General features: G+C 43.8%; 1 protein-coding gene across 3 annotated transcripts in view; it reads left to right on the top strand.

Annotated features, from left to right (window-relative positions):
- The first annotated feature begins 4,906 nt into the window (after positions 1-4,906).
- Positions 4,907-20,321, top strand: part of DNMBP (dynamin binding protein) — a 132,906-nt gene continuing 117,491 nt past the window's right edge. The window contains exons 1-2 of one of the 3 annotated variants that reach the window (XM_031015532.3): positions 4,938-5,104; positions 11,932-12,013. The gene's annotated coding sequence lies outside the window, so the exon portion shown is untranslated. Of the gene's footprint in view, positions 5,105-8,362; positions 8,718-11,931; positions 12,014-20,321 lie in introns of those variants that run through there. The other 2 variants (XM_055352738.2, XM_055352736.2) reach the window with 2 other exon arrangements.

Raw genomic sequence — 20,321 nt, 5'->3', positions numbered from 1 at the left:
TAAAAATACAAAAATTAACCAGGTGTGGTGGCGCATGCCTGTAGTCCCAGCTACTTGGGAGGCTGAGGCAGGAAAATCATTTGAACCTGGGAGGCAGAGGTTGCGGTGAACCAAGATTGCACGCACTACTGCACTCCGGCCTGGGCGACAGAGCGAGACTGCATCTCAAAAAAAAAAAAAAAGAAAAAAAAAGGTAAGTTATTATTATTATTATTAAGAGACAGGGTCTTGCTATGTTGCCCAGGCTGGAGTGCAGTGGCTATTCACAGGCACAATCATAATGTGCTGCAATCTTGAACTTCTGGGCTCAAGTGAGCCTCTCACCTCACCCTCCAAAGTAGCTGGGATTACAGATGCGTGACACTGCACCTGGCCCTGTTTGTTTTCTAATCTGATCTCATAAAACTGCCTCCTTTGTTCACATGGCTTATTTTGTGTTTCTGAAACGTACTAGATGGCTTTCTACTTCAAGATTTTGCACCTGCAGTTTCTCCTGCCTGAAGAGCTCTTTACATGGCTGATTCTTTCTCTCTTTTTTTGAGATGGGGTTTCACTCTGTCACACAGGCTGGAGTGCAGTGGTGCCATCACGGCTCACTGCAGATCATGGGACTACAGGCTTGAGCCACCACGTCCAGCTTGATTCTTTCTCATTATTCAAGTTTCAGGTAAATGTTACATCCCCAGAGGGGATTTCCCCAACTATCTCTATATTCAGAGAAGGTTCCCATCCCTCACTTTGGCCTTTATCAGCCTAGATTCCTTATCTAAACCACATGACATAGAAGCTGTGTGGAGTGAATTGTCCTCTTAGTTCTTTCAAGTACTAAGTATGACTTGAACCGTTCTGGTTGCTGTTGGGGTCAGGTGAACTTCCTCTTCGCCCTCTGAAGTTTTGCTGAAAAATCAGGTCACAAAAGGCAGATTAATTGGAGAAAAGGCATATGCATCTGTTTGACAATAGTTTTATGTGACACGGAAGACCAACCCCCCAATGGGGTGCAGAAGCCTATGTACCATCTTGAGGCTACAGAAAAAATGGTGACTTGGATGCTGGCAAAACAGGTTATGGGATGGTGAAGAAGAGGAATTCTATTGAGGGCAATAAATGATTACTAGGGAGAATTCAATGAACTTGAGGAACTTCCAATGGTCTGGGACAAAGTCTGTTGGGCCTGCAGACCAGACAGTGGTTTGTGACAAAAGTCTGTCCAGGTTTATTGACAGACTTTGGTCTTCTTTCTTGCAATGTGGGTTCAGTTAATTAAAACTCAGGAAAGAGATCAGAGATAATTGTTTTTCTTTGGTAGGTCAGGACTTTGGACAGATAAGGAAACTTCAGAGAATACTATACTTTGGGAGAGACAGTGAAGAGGGGCAGGTGGGAGGAGGTTGAGAGAGACCTTGAGGCTGCTTTTTCAGCTCAACATGTACAAAGCACCCTATTTTAGGGTATTGGTTTCTAAGCCCCAACATTGCATAGGAGAGAAGTTAACTCATTACATACAACAAATGCCTAGGGCACTAGGCTTTAATTCTCTATGATCTAATCTATCACATCAGTTGGTTTGTTTCCTTCATAACACTCAACTACACCCCATGATTGTCTGGATTATCATTTGTTTATTTCTTTATTGTCTGTTACCCTACTCTAGAATGTGAGCTCCATGAAGGCAAGGATCTTGTCTGTGTTGGTCAGCCTGAATGCCAAACACCTAGCACAATGCCTGTTACATCACAAATGTACAGTAAGAATTCATTGATAAATGAAAAGTATAAAACCACCTTTGCAAAACTATAACTGAGGAACTTATGAAGTGAAAGAAAGCAGACCTAACTGACCCCATCTTGCTTCTAACCTTTAAGTTGTCTTTGTTCATTCCTGGGCATAGGCTGAACTAACTTTGGGAAAGAATTCAGTTCATGGCTCTGAAACAAAATTGATAATAGCCCTTTGCCAAAAAGACCCCCTTCTTGCCTGGGGACCAGTCTGCCTTTGCAGGACTAATAAATTAGCTACAAGATTAGAAATTACAGTTTAAGGCCGGGAGCGGTGGCTCACACCTGTAATCCCAGCACTTTGGGAGACTGAGGTGGATGGATCACTTGAGGCCAGGAGTTTGAGACCAGCCTGGCCAACAATGTGAAACCTCATCTCTACTAAAAATACAAAAATTAGCTGGACGTGGTGGTGCATGCTTGTAATTTCAGCTACTAGGGAGGCTGAGGCACGAGAATCGCTTGAACTCGGGAGGTGGAGGTTGCAGTGAGCTGAGATTGCACCCCTGCACTCCAGCCTGGGCGGTAGACTGAGACTCCGTCTCAAAAAAAAAAAAAAAAATTACAGTTTAGGGGTCATGCAGCCTCTGACTCCAAGAGCCTGAACCTCCCAAATTGCTCCTGGGATAACATCACTATTTCAAAACCTAAGATCAGTATTTGAGATATTTTGCAGACATCAAGTGCAGGCACTTGATGGATCTGCTGACACCATCCAGACCGGTAATCTGGCTCAACCAGTTCTGCATTGCACCCGGGAGCAGAAAACAGCAAGAAAACCTCATTTTGACCCCCTGTGTTTCCATCTCCAACCTGACCAATCAGCACTCCCCACTTCTCAAGACCCCACCAGCCAAATTATCTTTAAAAACTCCACAAGGTCAGGAGATGGAGACAATCCTGGCTAACACGGTGATAGTCCGTTTCTACTACAAAACTACAAAAAAAATTAGCCAGGCGTGGTGGCGGGCGCCTGTAGTACCAGCTACTCGGGAGGCTGAGGCAGGAGAATGGCGGGAACCCAGAAGGCGGAGCTTGCAATGAGCCGAGATCACGCCACTGCACTCAAGCCTGGGAGACGGAGCGAGACTCCATCTCAAAAAAACCAAACAAACAAAAAAAACTCCGATCCCCAGGCTGGGCGCAGTGGTTCATGCCTGTAATCCCAGTACTTTGGGAGGCCGAGGAGGGTGGATCACCTGAGGTCAGGAGTTCAAGCCCAGCCTGACCAAAGTGGCGAAAAAAATAAATACAATGAAATGCTTGATTTTTCATCTGAATTTCATATGGCATACTTGACTGCAAACAACTTTAGAAAGCTACATCCACAGAAAACAAAATTGTATGCAACTGAATAATAAGTTATTATTATTTTGGCTAATAACATTATCCAAAAATAAAGACAATAGATTTGCAATGTTAATTACTTTCTCGAGGAAAGAAAAGTCACTTGTTTTAAAATATTTATTTATTTATTTATTTGAGACGGAGTCTCGCTCTGTCACCACGCTGGAGTGCAGTGGCGCAATCTCAGCTCACTGCAACCTCTACCTCCCGGGTTCAAGCGATTCTCCTGCCTCAACCTCCCGAGTAGCTGGGACTACAGGCACCCACCACCATGCCCAGCTAATTTTTTATTTTTAGTAGAGACAGGGTTTCACCATGTTGACCAGGATGGTCTCGTTCTCTTGACCTCGTGATCCGCCGAAAAGTCAGTTTTACAGGCAAATGAAGCATTTGCTAAGAATTTTAATGACTCTCAGAACGTTGATATTTTACTACAAAATGTTCTCTTTACAGTGTTAACATGCTTCAAAAAGCAAAGGAAAAAAAACAGTATGGTGGCTTCTCAAAAAATTAAACACAGAATTACCACCTGATCCAGCAATTCTTCTGGATATATACCCAAAAGAATTGAAAGTAGGGACTCAGATATTTGTACACCCATGTTCATTGCAGCATTATTCACCATAGCCTAAAGGTACAAACAACCCAAATGTCCACAGAAAGATGGGATAAACCAAAGATGTTATATACGTACAATTGAGTATTATTCAGCCTTCAAAAGGAAGGATATTCTAACGCATGCTACAACATGGGTGAACCTTGAAGACATTATGCTAGGTGAAATAAGCCACTCACAAAAGGACAATATTGTATGATCCCACTTATATGAGGTATCCAGAGTAATCACAGAGACAGAAAGTAGAATGATGGTTACCAGGGGCTGGAGAATGAGGAGTTAGTGTTTAATGGGTACAGTTTCAGTTTGGGAAGATGAAAAAGTTCTGGAGCTGGATGGTGGTGATGGTTGCAGAACAATGTCAATGTACTTAATGCCACTGAACTGTACACTTAAAAAGGATTAAAATGGTAAATTTCGTGTGATGTATATTTAACCACAAGTTTTTAAAAAGCAAAGGGAAGGAGAAACATATATAGCATGGGATGAGATTTGTGAAATATTTATTTTTGTTGTGCATGCACAGTCTTAGACTCGCCGCCTTCTTCAGAATCCCCTAGGTAGATTCCAGAAACGTGAGGCGCAGCAATTCCAGCAACATAGCCAAGCTGTGTAACTTCGTGATCTTTAAACAAACAACGGGAATACTGCGGGGATTCAGAAACTGAGTTGGAGGAGTTCTGTCAGTTCTGCCCAATTCTTGCTTTCTGTCATTTCTTGCTGTCAAATTCTCAAAGATGTCCTGAGAGACTTTCCTCAGAAAAAAATGGGACAGATAGAGGCGAACCCCAGCGAGTATTGTGTGGCATAATAAGGGAAACTGCCTCGGGGTAGCAAAGAGGACAGCATCACACGCAGACAGGAATCGACTTGGACTTCTCTGAATGGAATTTTGACTTTTTTCTAGGTTGGAGGGTAGTGTCGGGAGTGGGGGAACAGCAAGAGGGGAGGAACTTGTCCGCAGCCCGGGCTGCACGTAGGACTGCGTGAGGCCGAGGCCCGACGAGCCGTGTCGGCGCGCTGCGGCGGGGGCGGGCCCCCGTGCCTCAGTTTCCCCGGTGGCCGTTCTGGGAGCGACGCCCCTCTGACGTCGCGAGGCGAGCAGGGCCGGGCCGGCCGCCAGGGGGCGCGAGCGCGGGGCGGGCGCCGGGGAGGTGGGCGCGCGGGCAGCGGAGCTTGGCGCCCCCGGGGCCGCGCGGACCGCGCCGGCAGAGGCGGAAGCCTGAGCGGGAGGCGGGGCGGCGCGCTGACTCAGACGGGATCGACCCGCCCGCCGCTTCCAGGGGCGGAGGTGACAGCGGGCCGGGGACGGGCGGCTGCAACTGCCTGCCGCGCCGAGGGACCGCCGGGCGGCGGAAAGCAGGTCAGAGGCCGGGCCAGGCCGGAGCCGGGCGGGGGCCGGGCGGGGAGCGGGGGTCGCGGTCCGGGGCCGTGGGCGGAGGGGACCCGCACCCCGAGAGACGCGCCGCGCCGCGCCGCGCCGCGCGGCTAGGCCTGTATCGGCTCTTTCCCAGCGGCGGCGCTGCGCTGCGCTCTGTGGGCCAGGAGCCCGCGAGGGACAGTGGGGCGCCGCGGGCCCCCTCGCACTCCTGTAGTCCCCGGGAGTTGGTGGTCAGAGCGATGCGAACGTGGGCTTTTCAAGCGGTGTCAAGCCCAGGGCTCTTTCTCTGCACTGCCCTGCCACTCCGGCGATGAGGCGGAATTTTGAGAGCTGGAAAAAAAATTCAGCGTTAGTCCACCCCGCTGATTTTACAGATGTTCGGAGCCTTACGGCATAGGAGGCCGTGATTCTGTGTCAGGGAGACAGGGACAGATGGCTTCCGAAGCAAGGGTTAGACCTGTTCAGCTGGAGATGCAGCTTTGGTCATGGTGGAGTTTTGCAGAAACCCGCGGACACCCGCGTTCCTGCTGCAGGCACAGATGTCCACCGGGCATCAGTGTCTCAAAGGGTGGTGATGCTGTAACTTTAGTAAAGGAATATTGAGGTTACCAAACAGGCCGGGGCCTGATGCAGATGAGGAGTATAGACTTAAATTTTAAGTGCAAAAACAACTTTAAATGCAGTCTCATTATTACTGCCTGTCTCATTTGTACTGTAATGAAGGGTGAATATTTTTGGCACTCACTTATTCTGGAATATGGGTAACTTGCCTTTAGGTCTGTTTTATAGTAATTCTTTTACACAAATATGAAGATCTTGTATTAAAACACTTTCATAACTAATGATGCTGTAGTATGTGGCAGGCGAGTGGTAACGCTAATATTTAGGGTTTGAGCATAGTCTAGCTCTGCTTGTTTACATAGCTGAGTTAAAGGGATGAGCAGGACTGATTAGTCTGTAGTAGTTTTTGCAAGACTGAAGTACCTGACAGCATTCGGGGATCATTTCTCAGTTGGTGTTCCGTTTATTACTTTCGCAGCATGAATACCGACACGGTGATCAGCAAGTTAGTTTATCCTTTACCCATTTTTCTCTAAAATATTGAATTAAAGGATCTCTAAGGTCCTCTTCTGTCTCGAGTTCTCCGATTTTACATGTTAACTTGAAACACGTCACTCATTGTGATAATAAAAATGTTTTAAGAAGAAAAGATTTTTAGAATTCTGCATAATGGGGCATAGCGAATCTTCGAATTCATTATTATTCTCAGCTCTCTCAGTCACTTTATCAGGGTTGGGCTAAAATAAGTGAAAAGTGACTTTTCAAATTGCAGATACTTACGTGTTAAATTCACTTAAATTCAGAGGCTGCAATGGAGTGATTTCTGGAGGGTGGAGAGTAGCTCAAGTCTGGCTTGGGAACGGGGTTCGTGCAGTGCACTGATAACTTTTGCAATAAGCCAAGAACAGTCTGACTCAGAGAATGTGATAAATTGACTTTTATACAGTGTTCATATTGTGTATTTTTTGGCTGAGATAATAATAATATTCATAAACGATCTGTGTAAATATGCACCAGTTATTTATTTGTCTTGCAGCCCCAAGGCAGGGCATTTCCCTCTATGTTCCATCAATCTCTTCCTCTTTTCTGGCTCCTGACTTCAGGTGATCTGCCTGCCTCAGCCTCCCAAAATGCTGGGATTACAGGCGTGAGCCACCGAGCCTGGCTTTTGGCTTATTTTCTAGGTTTAGTATTCTGTTGTTTCTAGAGTCGGCTAATGGATTACCTACAACATGGTATTATTACGAGATTATCTCCTGTGGAGTTCTCGAATGTGCTTGATCATCTGCCAAAGCATCCTTAGAATTCATTCAGAATACTTCTGGAAAGTTTTGCAACACCAGTTCAATTAATATGAAATAGTTTCTTATTATACACACTCTGGAAAACATCTGAATAAGCTAATTTTCAAGATTGGTTAACTTAGTCTTGTTGGTCAGGAGTTAATTATGAGATATTAGTTTCTTGCCTGGAAAGGCAGAAAGTTCTTAAGTAGCAGCAGTAAAATGAGCTCTCTAATGAAAGAGCCGTTAAACAAACCAAGGTGTTAACTTTTAGTTGTGTTCTTTATCCTCCCTGCTATGAAAGGCAGCTGTGGGAGGTGAAATAGAGTAGCTAAAATGTATTATTTCATTTTTAGATTTCTAGATCTTTTCTTCTCACTGAAGGACGTGACCACCAAGAACTGAACCAGCACTTGAGGGCAGGCACATAGGGCATGGTGTGAGGAGTCTGAAGGCATGGCTTTTGGTCCTTACTTGTTTATTCACTGAACACATTCTCACTGAGCACCTGTGTGTGCTGAGAGGGTGGGCACCTGTGTGTGCCGGGAGGAGGAACACCTGTATGTGCTTGTGGGGGGGCACCTGTGTGTGCCGGGGTCGGGGTAGCACTTGTGTATGCTGTGGGTGCTGGGAGGGGGAACCAGTTTGAACAAAACAGACTAAGCCCTCGTGGAACAGACACATTCTAATTGGGTGGAGACAGACAAATATGTGAATGAATAGGTCACAAGATCATAATGCTACGGAGAACTTTAGAGTCAGGAAAGGGTAAGAGTGTGTGTGTGTGTATGTATATATGTGTGGTAGGGGATTTACTTTTTATATAGAGGGGTCAAATAAAGCCTCTACTGAGATAACTTTTTTTTTTTTTTGGAGACAGAGTCTTGCTCTGTCACCCAGGCTGGAGTGCAGTGGCATGATCACAGCTCACTGTAGCCTCAACCTCCTGGGCTCAAGCGATCCTCCCATCTCAGCCTCCCGAGTAAGCTGGGACTGCAGGCTTGTATCACCACGCCGGGCCAATGTTTGTATTTTTAGTAGACGCGGGGTTTCACTATGTTGCTCCGGCTGGTCTGGAACTCCTGGCCTCAAGCGATCCACCCACCTTGGCCTCCCAAAGTGCTGGGATTACAGGCATGGGCCACCACACCTGGCCTAACTCATGGTGGGAGACTGGAAGGAAATGAGGAAGTGAGCAGGAGGCAGTGGGATGAGCATGTTCCAAACCCTGGTGCAGGAGCATGCTTGGCATGTTAGGGGTGGCAAGGTCATGGTGGCCGGTCAGTGTGGATGTGGGTTGCGGGGAGGTGGCAGCAGATGAGAGGGGGTGGGAGTGGGGAGGGCACATCAGTGTAGGTCATTGTAAGGATTTTGGCCTTTACACTGAGTGAGGGGGAAGCCGTTGGAGAGCTTTGAACAGTGAAGTTGATGATGACTTATATTTTAAAAGGATAACTGGCTGCTGGGTTGAGAATAGACAGGAGGAGGACAAGGGCTGAGTCAGGGAGACCTTTTCAAGCTAGAGCTGTGTGACTCACACCATAATTCTTCCCTGAGTCTTCGTTTCCTCATCTGTAAAATAACTGGGCCCTCTCTAGCTCAAGAATTTTAAGTTTTCAAGTAGTGCAGGGTATTATTTCTACAGGGAGGCAAGAGGATTGCGTGGGAAGAGGTTCTGAAAGTAAATCGCTTCAGATGACCTGAAAACTTGACACCAACCTGCCTGTAGCTGAATCATCCCAAATCAAGAGGTAATCAGGTCTTTTTCAGTCAGGTTGTCAGGTCATGAGAACAAAAACACTGTTTCGTAAATATTCTCTGCTCATCCCTTTTGTACTTTGCTGATCCCTGAATTTTCCCTTCCTGATTGAAAAAGGATGAAAAGCTGTTACTCATCAACAGAACTGGCAACCAGAGTAGCTTTTGTTGTTTGGAAAATTGGGAACTTTGGGGAAGGAAACAATTCTGTGTTTATCGTAGGTCATAAGAGTTTTTCTTTTATAACACGCAAGGAATCTAAAAGATTGGTTTTGTTGTAGAATTCCCTTGTCCCATTCATCTCATGTCTCACAGGTGTTCATTCTTAATGCATTGCATGTGTTTCCTTTTGTTTATGTAGGAGCTTGCAAAGTGGGAATGTTTGTTTTATGTGTATGTATCTTGATTTATAATGCTGTAATTCATTTTCCTTTATGTAGTGTTTTTTCTTTTTTTGGAGACTTTTGAGACAAGAGTCTCACTCTGTTGCTCAGGCTGGAGTACAGTGGCGAGATCTCGGCTCACTGCAGCCTCCGCCTCCCGGGTTCAAGCCATTTCCTGCCTCAGCCTCTTGAGTAGCTGGAATTACAGTCATGCGCCACCATGCCCAGCTAATTTTTTTGTATTTTAGTAGAGACGGGGTTTCACCATGTTGGCCAGGCTGTTCTCGAACTCCTGACCTCAGGTGATCCGCCTGCCTTGGCCTCCCAAAGTACTGGGATTACAGGTATGAACCACGATGCCAGGTCTCTGAGTAGTGTTTTTAAGATCCATCCATATTGTTACGTGTCTAATTCTCTGCTTTGGAATGCTGCATTTATACCCCATGCTGTTTGCATCCATTGGTTTTGCTTTATCTGCTCTCTGTGTAGTGAGTGGTTACTCAAGTTGTTCCTACTCCCTAACACCATAAATATTGCTGCAGTGAACATCTTCCTACATGTCTACTTACAAAGCTGTATAATATTTCTGTGGAATTGCTGGATTATAGGCTTGCAGAGACTGAATTTGATTAAATAGTGCCAGATGCCTCTCCACAGTGGCTGCCCCAGTCTCTGTGCCTCTGGAAGTATTAATATTTGAGGACTCCTGTATCCTCATGTCCCACCAGCACTCGCCTCTTTCCAGCTATCCATGTTTTTCAATCTCGTAAGCACAAAGTGATATCTTGTTTTAATTTATATTTCTTTGATGACTAGTGATTTTGAGTATCTCTTATACAGATAGCTTCCTCTGTAAATTGCTTATTCATGTCTTTGGCATTTTCTGTTGGAGTTGATATCTATTTTGTTGCTGTTGACTTGCAGAAATGATTTTATAATATAGGTATTTATTCCCTGTTATGTTTAGACTTTGCAGATGTCTTCTCATTTGGGCATCTTGACATCTGGTGATGAAATCTTCTCATTTAGTTCTCGTTTTGTCTTTGCCATCCTTTGATCAAGAAATATTTTTAATTTTGATGTAATCAAATAGATAAATTCTTTGACTTGTGGTTTATGTTTTTGGAGTTTTGTTTAAGGAACTCTTACTGAACCCTAGGTCATGTCTGTGACTTTCATCTCTCTAGGGCCCGCATTTTCATGTGTTGGATAGGAATCCAGCCCTATTTTTCTCCATTTAATGACCCAGTTTTTCTAATAACATGTCAACAAAATCCATGCTTTCCTCTATGAAATTATGGTATCTCTTTCTCATTTGTGGTTTCCATGGATACACTTGTCTGGCCCTAAGCCTTTATTTTGTTCCATTAGTCTGTCAGTTCTTACTTCATTTTTTTTATTGCTCTAATTTTATTACAGTGACTTTGTAGTATGTCCCAATGACTGGCACAGCAAGCCATTCATCTTAAAGTTTATTTAGCTCTTCCTGGACCAAAATTTATTTTTTCCATATAAAATTTGGAATAAGTTTACCAGGCTACCCAAACATTATATATACATACATACATATATATTTATATATATATATTTTTTCTTTTGAGACCTTGTGTCACTCTGTTACCCAGGCGGGAGTGCAGTGGCACCATCACGGCTCACTGCAGCCTCAACCTCCCAGGCTCAAGTGATGCTCCCATCCTAGCCTCCCAAGTAGCTGAGACCACAGGTATGTGCCACCATCCCTGGCTAATTTTTTTTTTTTTTTTTTTTTGTAATTTTTTTAGAGATAGGGATGCCCTTTGTTGTCCAGGCCGGTCTTGAACTCCCGGGCTCCAGCAATCTTCCTGCCTTGGCCTCCCAAAGTGCTTGGATTACAGGCACGAGCCACTGTGCCTGGCCAAAAAATTATATTTTTGAGGAATTTTTGTTGGAGTTTATTGAGTTTATAAATTATTTGAGGAGGGTTAACATCTTATTTTATTTATTTATTTATTTTTTATGTGCCATGTTACTTTTTTATTTTTTATTTTTCTTTTTAAGACAGGGTCTCCCTCTGTTGCCCAGGCTGGAGTACAGTGGTGCGATGATAGCTCACTGCAGCCACCACACCCAGCTAAATATTTTTATAAGTTTTTTGTTGTTGTTGTTGTTGTTTTAATAGAGATGAGGTCTCACTCTGTTGCCCTGGCTGGGCCCTGGCCAGTAACTCCTGGCCTCAAATGGTCTTCCCACCTCAAAGTGTGCTGGGATTACAAGTGTGAGCCACTGAAATAGTAACTCATTCCATCCAAGAGCATATAATGTGTCTTTCCGTTTATTCAGCTCATTTTTCTTGACAGTTTTATAATTTTGGAAATAATTTAAAACAGAAGAGTCCTAAGAGTATGTTTTCTTTGTGTGCTTTTTCCCCTGACCCCTTTAATTGTAGACATCATGTCCCTTTAATCTCTAAATACATGCTTCATCAGTTCTTTTTGTTTGTTTGTTTGTTTGTTTTTTGGAATGGAGTCTCGCTCTGTCGCCCAGGCTGGAGTGCAGTGGCTCGATCTCTGCTCACTGTAACCTCCGCCTCCCAGGTTCAAGCAATTCTCCTGCCTCAGCCTCCTGAGTAGCTGGGGCTACCTACCGGTGTGTGCCACCACGCATGGCTAATTTTTTTTGTATTTTTGGTAAAGATGGGGTTTTACCATGATAGCCAGGATGGTCTCAATGTGACCTTGTGATCCACGTTCCTTGGCCTCCCAAAGTGCTGGGATTACAGGCCTGAGCCACTGTGCCCAGCCCTTTCCCATTCTTATACTTCTTATTCATTTTTCTTTCCTTACAGCATTGGCCAGGACTTCCAGAACTGTGTCAAAACAGCTGCTACACTAACGGGCATCTTTGTCTTATTCTCAGTCTTAAAAAGAGTCTAAAGATTTCCTATTTCATATAATGTTTGTGTTAGGTTTTGTATGTAACCTTTATCAAGTTTTAAGGTATTACCCTCAATCCTAGTTTACTGAGAGTTTTCATCATAAATAGGTATTAAGCCTTACCAACTACTTTTTCAGGATCTGTCCTTGAGGAAATAAGATGGCATTAGGAAGGCTGTATACCAAAATCCTAACCCTATGCTGACTTTGTTTCAAGCAGAAGATATTTATTAACCCTACATATATAATTTATGGAAAGCATCTCAAGATTCCAATACAAGTTTATTTCACCATTAGGTCAGCGTTTTCCTCCTGGCATTACGAGTCAGAATTTAAATAGCTGATGTGAAAAATGAGAGAAAGAGCCATACTCAGGATGATAACTTTTGTTGTCAGCATGATTGTAAATATAAGATATGTAAAATTATAGTTTCCTTACTCTGTGGATCGGTCTTTACTCCAGGTATAAATCTTACTAAATTATATCTCAAGAAATATTGAGGTGGCTCGTCAGTAGAGCCATAGATAGCTGTTTAGCAGCACTAACTGCTAGGGTGTTGGGCAGTGAATTCTCATGGCCAGCTCTTCTCTCTCTTTCTTTTTAGACTAGCCATTTTTTTTCCTAATTGCAGAAATTATACCTCTTTATTACAGAACATTTGTAAAATATAGAAAAGCAAATCTATAATCCTGCCTTTTAGCACCAACCCCTGTTAAAATGTTGGTTATTTCTCTGTCTGTGTTTTTTATTGGGGTGGGGGAGCATGTTGAGGAGGAGAGGGCACTTAACATTGCACTATGTAATTTTCTATCACCCCTCCTTTTTCAGGGCTAGATCATTAACTCATGTTCATTTTGCTTGATTGGCTCTCTGGGGAAAAATCAATAGAAAACTTATAATTAACTTGTAGCAGTGGGGTGATAGCTTGCTCCTCTCTTGGAACAGTTTATGCCTGAGGGAGCCTCCGTGCACAAACAGCCCAGAGTCATTGTCAGAACTTGGAGCAATCCTAGCCCTAAGCCCAACAGACCAAAAAAACTAGCTTAAGGGTGTGGAGGGGAGAAGTACTTTTGAGGTCTCTTTGCTTCAGTTCAGTCCCCCCAGGTTGTCACCTTCCTTATCTAGACCACACTTGCTTTAATCTTTCAGAAAATAAATAGAATGGAGAAAATAGTCATTTATTTTCTTTTGACTCTGAAAACCTAGCACAGGCCACGTACGGTGGCTCACACCTGTAATCCCGGCACTTTGGGAGGCCAAGGCGGGCGGATCGCTTGAGCTCAGGAGTTCAAGACCAGCCTGGACAACATGGCCAAACCCCATCACTACCAAAAAATACAAAAACTAGCCGGGCATGGTGGCATGTGCCTGTAGTCCTAGCGACTCAGGATGCCGAGGTGGGAGAATTGCTTGAACCTGGGAGGTGGAGGTTGCAGTGAGTTGTGCTTGCACCACTGCACTCCAGCCTGGGCAACAGAGTGAGACCCTGTCTCAAAAAAAAAAAAAAAAAAAAAAAAAAGACAACAAAACCCCATCACAATTGTTTTGTTTCCCTAATCACTTTTTGCTAGTGTGGAAGTGACAGAATTCATAGGTGAACATCCCTATGGTGAGGAGATTCAATGTCTACCTGCTTTCCTTTCTCACTCTCTATCTTTTTTTTTTTTTTTTTTTTTTTTTTTTAACGAGACGGAGTCTTGCTCTGTCCTCCAGGCTGGAGTGCAGTGGTGCCATCTCGGCTCACTGCAACCTCCACCTCCTGGGTTCAAGCAGTTCTCCTGCCTTAGCCTCCCGAGTAGCTGGGATTACAGGCATGCACCACCACACCTGGCTAATTTTTGTATTTTTTAGTAGAGATGGAGTTTCCCCATGTTGGCCAGGCTGGTCTTGAACTCCTCCCTCGTGATCTGCCTGCCTCGGCCTTCCAAAGTGCTGGGATTACAGGCGTGAGCCACCGTGCCCAGCCCTTTTTTTTTCCCAGTGTCCTTTGGTGTTGAAACTGAAATTCCCCATTCCTGTACCCTGCTGGTTTTTTTTTTTTTTTTTTTTCCATAACAGGTGTCACTTTCTAAAACACGATGGTCTGCCTTCCCAATTCCTCAAGGAGAAAATTCTTCAAGGGCAGGAATCTTTGTTTTGTTCCCTGTTCATAACCCAAGCCCACCTTGAACAGTGCCTGGTACCTGATGTGCCCTCAACAGATGAATCTATAAGATGAATCAACCTGTAAAGAAGCCACACTGTGATCCAGAGAAGGGTCATCTAAGGGAGGGGTGAGAGAAGAAAGCTCTCTTAGCTTCCTTTCAATGCATAGGTTCAGCAGGCTAGTAGAATCCCCGTTTTTGTCTTTGACATTGCAAATGAAACCATCCACCCAGACACAGAGAAATTAGCTCTCTGCATCTGTTCTAGCCCCTCCTGCGGAGGCTGCATTTTCCTGAAAGTAGCACGTGAATGTTTGTGTTGCTGACAAACACATGGACTGGGAGAGAATAATCAGCACTGACATTCTAGCCATGGGTCTGGGCCCAGCGTGCATTCTGCATTGTTTTCATGAGGTGATTCTCTTAGGATAAATGAGCCTGCCCCATCAGCAGAAAATGTTGCAATGGATGTGCCGAGTTATGCTTACCTCCCCAGCCTCACACCCCAGGTCCTCCTGCTTTCCAGTTGGTTCTTTCCTCCCCTCCCCTGCAATGTGGAAACTTTTTAGCTTTTCTGTCATTTCTGAACAATAAGTATTCTGAACGGTAAGTATTCTAATCTGGTTCAGAATTGTTACAATGAACAGTTATGCCTTGCATACCTGGTCACTGTTTTCTAAAGCAAGACTTCAAATTATATTAATAGCACTATATAAAATGCTAAAAAATTAAAAAGCTGCCACAAATACACCATAATGGTGTTCTTGAGGCCAGTGTCACACACCCAGTCTATCCTGTAGAGGCCATTGCTTGGCTCATATTCCTGAAATACCGCTTTTGTTTATTATTCTATTGCCTGACACTTACCAGTGCCTACCACCTCTCCCAGTAAATTTTAAACTCTGCTGCCTGCCTGGCCCTCAAGTCTGGCCCAAATCCACTTACATAAAGTAGTCCCTGCTTTTCCACAGGGCATACATTCCAAGACCTCCAGTAAATACGTGAAACTGTGGATTGCACCAACCCTACATATACTCTGCATTTTCCTATACGTACCTACCTGCGATCAAGTTTAATTTATGAATTAGGTGCAGTAAGAGATTAACAACAATAATAACAAAATAGAATACTTATAACACTATATTGTAATAAAAGCTATGTGAATGGGGGCTCTCTTGCTATCAAAATGTCTTAGTAGTGTACTCACCTGTTTTTAGACCGCAGTTGACCATAGGTAACTGAAACTGTGGAAAGTGAAACCGCGGATAAGGTGGGGACTACTGTGTGTAACAACAACAATAATGTAAAAACAGCAGCTCATATTTTAGCTACCATACTACATGCATTGTCATTTAATTGTAAAATGATTTTATGAGGAAGGTGCTGTTAGAATCTTCATTTTATAGATGGAGAAACTGAGGTACAGATTGTAAGAAACTTGCCCTAAAGTTGTACCACTGTTAAGTGAATAGAATTAGAATTCAAACTCTTGTCTGTTTACCTCCAAAGCCCGTGCTCTTAACCGTCTTGCCATAGTGGGCCCCGGGTAAATGAGTGCCTGAAGACAGTGAGTGACTTGTACAGTCCAGCAGTTACTGAGGTTGTCCTTTTTCAGGGTATGCGAGACTAACTCACCAGCACTCTGTTAGCTGTGGAGGGAAGGGAGGATTCTGTGTGGAGCTGGAACTGCTCAGGGAGCCCCTCTGTGGATTCTGCACTGACAGCTGCAGACAGAAACCACGTGGCACCTCTGAAAGGAGAAAGCTCTGAAATCATCCAGGTAGCATTCTTTGACTTTTCAATCCTTTTCATAATAAAGTATTTAAAATGTACAAAAATGAATAAAGAATAATACATCTGACATCCATGTATCCAACACTCAATTTAAAATCTAAAAAGCTAACTTGGTTTCTGTATTCCACCTCCCTTTGCCATTTTATAGACCTTTTGGTTCTAATGACTTAAAAAAAATAGGATTCCCTTTTATTTACATATGACAACAATACCATTATTATCACCCCCCAAAACAGCAGTAATTCCTTAATATAATCAACAGTCTAGTCAATGTTCACAATTTCCCACTTACCTCATTTTTCCTTAAACAATTGATTTGTTTGAATCAGCGTTCAAGAAAAGTACATGTATTGTATTTAGTTAATGTGTTTCTTTTTTTTTTTTTTTTTTTGAGATGGAGTCTCACTCTGTCACCCAAACTGGAGTGCAGTGGTATGATCTTGGCTCACTGCAACCTTTGCCTCCTGGGCTCTAGCGATTCTCCCGCCCCAGTCTCCTGAGTAGCTGGCATTACAGGCGTGTGCCACCATACCCGGCTAATGTTTTTTGTAGTTTAGTAGAGACGGGGTTTCACCATGTTGCCCAGGGTGGTTTCAAACTCCTGAGCTCAGGCAATCCACCCACCTCAGCCTCCCAAAGTGCTGGGATTACAGGCGTGAGCCACTGCGCCCAGCCGTTAATGTGTTTCTTAAGTGGCTTTTAATTTATGAATTTATGGTTTTCCTTTTTTTTTTTTGGAGACGGAGTCTTGCTCTGTCACCAGGCTGGAGTGCAGTGGCGCGATCACTGCTCATTGCAACCTCTACCTCCCGGGTTCAAGCGATTCTCCTGCCTCAGCCTCCCGAGAAGCTGGGAATACAGGCGTGTGCCACCACGCCTGGCTAATTTTTTGTATTTTTAGTAGAGATGGGGTTTCACTGTGTTAGCCAGGATGGTCTTGATCTCCTGACCTCGTGATCTGCCCACCTTGGCCTCCCAAAGTGCTGGGGATTACAGGTGTGAGCCACCGCGTCCGGCTTTTTTTTTTTTTTGAGACGGAGTCTCATTCTGTCACCCAGGTTAGAGTGCAGTGGCGTGATCTCAGCTCACTGCAGCCTTTGCCTCCTGGATTCAAGCGATTCTTGTGCCCCACCCACCCAAGTAGCTTGAATTATGGGTGTGAGCCACCATGCCTGGAATAGAGATGGTTTTGCCATGTTGCCCAGGCTGGTCTCGAACTCCTGAGCTCAAGTGATCCACCTGCCTCAGCCTTCCAAAGTGCTGGGATTATAGGCATGAGCCACCGCACCTGGCCTCCTTTTTTAAATTTAAATTTTTTGCTTGTAATTTATTTGTTGAAGAAACTGGTCGTTTATTCTCTAGAGTTTCCCACATTCTGGATTTTTTAAGGGTGTCTGATATAACTTTGCTGTTGTCTCTGTAGTGAGTTAACTTACCCTTTAATCTGTTGGTCACTGCAGGAGGTTCCAAGTTATTCAGGCCTCCATAAATAGAAGGGATTCACTGGCCCTTGTAGTTTGGTCTGGCTCGAAGGTCATTTCTGAGGAGTCTTTCAAAATGTTCCAGGTGTCAGGGAATGACATTATCAACAGCAGGCCATCTCTAGTTGAAAACATTCTGCCTCAGAAGGAATTTTACAACTGCTGTGTGGAAAGGCATTTTCGTGTTCCCTAGTGTTAGGGGAGAAAATCGTTAAGAGGATAAGTACCCTGGTTTTCTTCTTTTAGACAGTGCTTGTTGCTTTAAGGATTTCTGAGGCTCAGTGCCAGAAACTCCTTGGGATATTATTGTCTTACAGTTTAGATCTGCTTATCAGGAAACATCTGAGAATCCCTAGAGGGTCAGGGAAGAGGAGGATGAGTTTACATTAAAACCAGACTTTGTTAGTGCCTGTTAGAGTGCCGTATTTTTGAGCAGCTATATGGGCTGTGGAACATAACACTCATCCATGTTTTTCAAACCCATAGTTTTAATTGCTTGTTCTTTTTGCTACCAGTGTCTAGATGTTGTTCAATAATTATAACATCTGGACTGCTGTAGACACGAAGAAATCCGTTTTGTTGTATTTTTCTTTTAGTTTTGCTGCCTTAACCTTCTAGTCAGCTGTGATAGTTCTGTGGGATAGTGAGCCAGTATTAAAGTGAAAAGAATGAAAATTGTTGAAGTATGCAGCTGTGTTTGGATTTATTTAGTGATTTGAAGGGTGTAAGAAGAAAGTATCTCAATGTCAATATTTTCATTTAAACTCAAATGGTTAATAAGTCAAGACTAAAAATCTAAACTAGAAAAAGAAAGACATTCAATAAATTTATTATAACCCTACTTAATACTTTTATTATTATTTTACTAGCTGGTTATTTTAAGTAAGGATTTTGCTTTGATTAAAGACGTTGAAAACAGTTATGAAAATCTTTTGGGTTGAATTTTATTTTTTTAATTTAGTTGGAGTCTCGCTTTGTCACTCAGGCTGGATTGCAGTGGTGCGATTTCGGCTCGCTGCAACCACTGCCTCCTGGTTTCAAGTGATCCTCGTGTCTCAGCCTCCTGAGTAGCTGGGATTACAGGCGGGTGCCACCATGCCTGGCCAATTTTTTATTTTTAGTAGAGACGGGGTTTCACCATTTTGGCCAGGCTGGTCTCAAACTTCTGACCTCAGGTGATCCACCTGCCTCGGCCTCCCAAAGTTCTGGGATTACAGGTGTGAACCACCACCCCCAGCCTTTGGGTTGAATTTTACCAATATGTTCAAACTTTATTCTTGTATCCCATAGGTGGGATTCAGGCTTGGTGAATATTCTCTTCTTGTGATTCCAAATGTTTAAAAATTAAAATATAATTATTATTCACAGTAAGTGTTGATGAGAGGTGATTTGCTAGTTTACTGATTGTTTTCCCTGCAGTGATCAGCTAACAATAAAAATAGCACTTCATGTTCACAACTGTTCACAGGTAGCAATAATACATACAGGAGATAATGTATTTGAAAAGCAGTCTGTAAATGTAATTGTACTGTAATAATGTGTCCACGTGGCCTTGCAGAGAACTGCCCATTGTAGATCAATGCCCACTGTGCCTGACGTGGCAGCACCTGGGTGACTCCACTGTCCCTTCTTGAAGACAGACGTGCTTATTATTTTGGCAACAGCCACTGGCCCCAAAAGGCAAAGATAATCAGACAGTGTTTATATAGTTGCTCTTCCAGATTAAGTTTGTCACATTCTTATAGAATAGCCTGTCTCTCTGTGTGTTCACTTTTATTTCTGTCCATCATAAGACACAGGTGCTCCAAGTCACATATCTGCAACCACTCTGGCCCACCAGCACTTCAAAGCTCACCCCATGAAATGCCCCCAACAACCCTGTTTGGTCATGACTTAAACAAAATTGGATGTCTTTTTCCTAGATTCCCCTGCCAGTATTTTGGTGAGGCTAGAGCTTAGTGTATATGGTAGGTAGAAGGGTGTCAAGAAATGAGGTCAAACTTGTATGCCGGGACTAGCTCATGACAAGCTTTGTATGATCTGCAAATAAGTTTTAGACACTTCCTGCAAGTGATGGATGGGGGAGCCTTAGAGGAACTTCAGGCAGTAAAGATGTATAAGATTTCTGTTTTTGCCAGGCGCCGTGATCATGCCTGTAATCCCAGCAGTTCAGGAGGCTAAGGTGGGTGGATGGCTTGAGCCCAGGAAGAGACCAACCTGGGCAACATGGGGAAATCCATCTCTACAAAAAATACAAAAATTAGCTGAGCGTGGTGGCGCACGTCTGTCGTCCCAGCTACTTGGGAGGCTGAGATGGGAGGATTGCTTGAGACTGGGAGGTCAAGGCTGCAGTGAGCTGTCATCGCACCACTGCACTCCAGTCTGGGCAACAGAGTGAGACTGTCTCCAAAAAAAAAAATTGTTTTCAGGCTGGGCACAGTGGCGCATGCCCAGCTGCTTGGGAGGCTGAAGCTGTAGGATCACTTGAGTAGGAGTTTGAGTCCAGCCTGGGCAACATAGCAAGACCCTGTCTCTTTAAACAAACAAACAAAACCATTTTTAAAAAGATAATCCTAGTTGGGTGTGGAAAATAGGACAAAGGCAGATAAGATTGGTAGGTAGCCATTTAGGAAGCTATTGCAGGAGCCCCAAAGAAAAGATGATGAGAATCATAGTTTGATGTGTTTAAAGGATTTAACAGTAATGCCAATGTTTTTCCTAGAAGTACAGGATATGTTTTAGAAGAGTCAGTAAATTGATTTCATATCCCTCTTCTGTTCCTGGAAGGCATTTGGCAAAGGCTTTCCTGGACCCATATGCAGGGATCTCATTTATAAATTTCTGCCAAATCCTTGTGGGTCTGCTGTGAAGACACAGCTCAT

This window comes from Gorilla gorilla, chromosome 8 (assembly GCF_029281585.2).
Source record: "Gorilla gorilla gorilla isolate KB3781 chromosome 8, NHGRI_mGorGor1-v2.1_pri, whole genome shotgun sequence".
NCBI classification, from domain to species: domain Eukaryota; kingdom Metazoa; phylum Chordata; class Mammalia; order Primates; family Hominidae; genus Gorilla; species Gorilla gorilla.
This window is presented reverse-complemented; position numbering and strand designations above follow the sequence as displayed.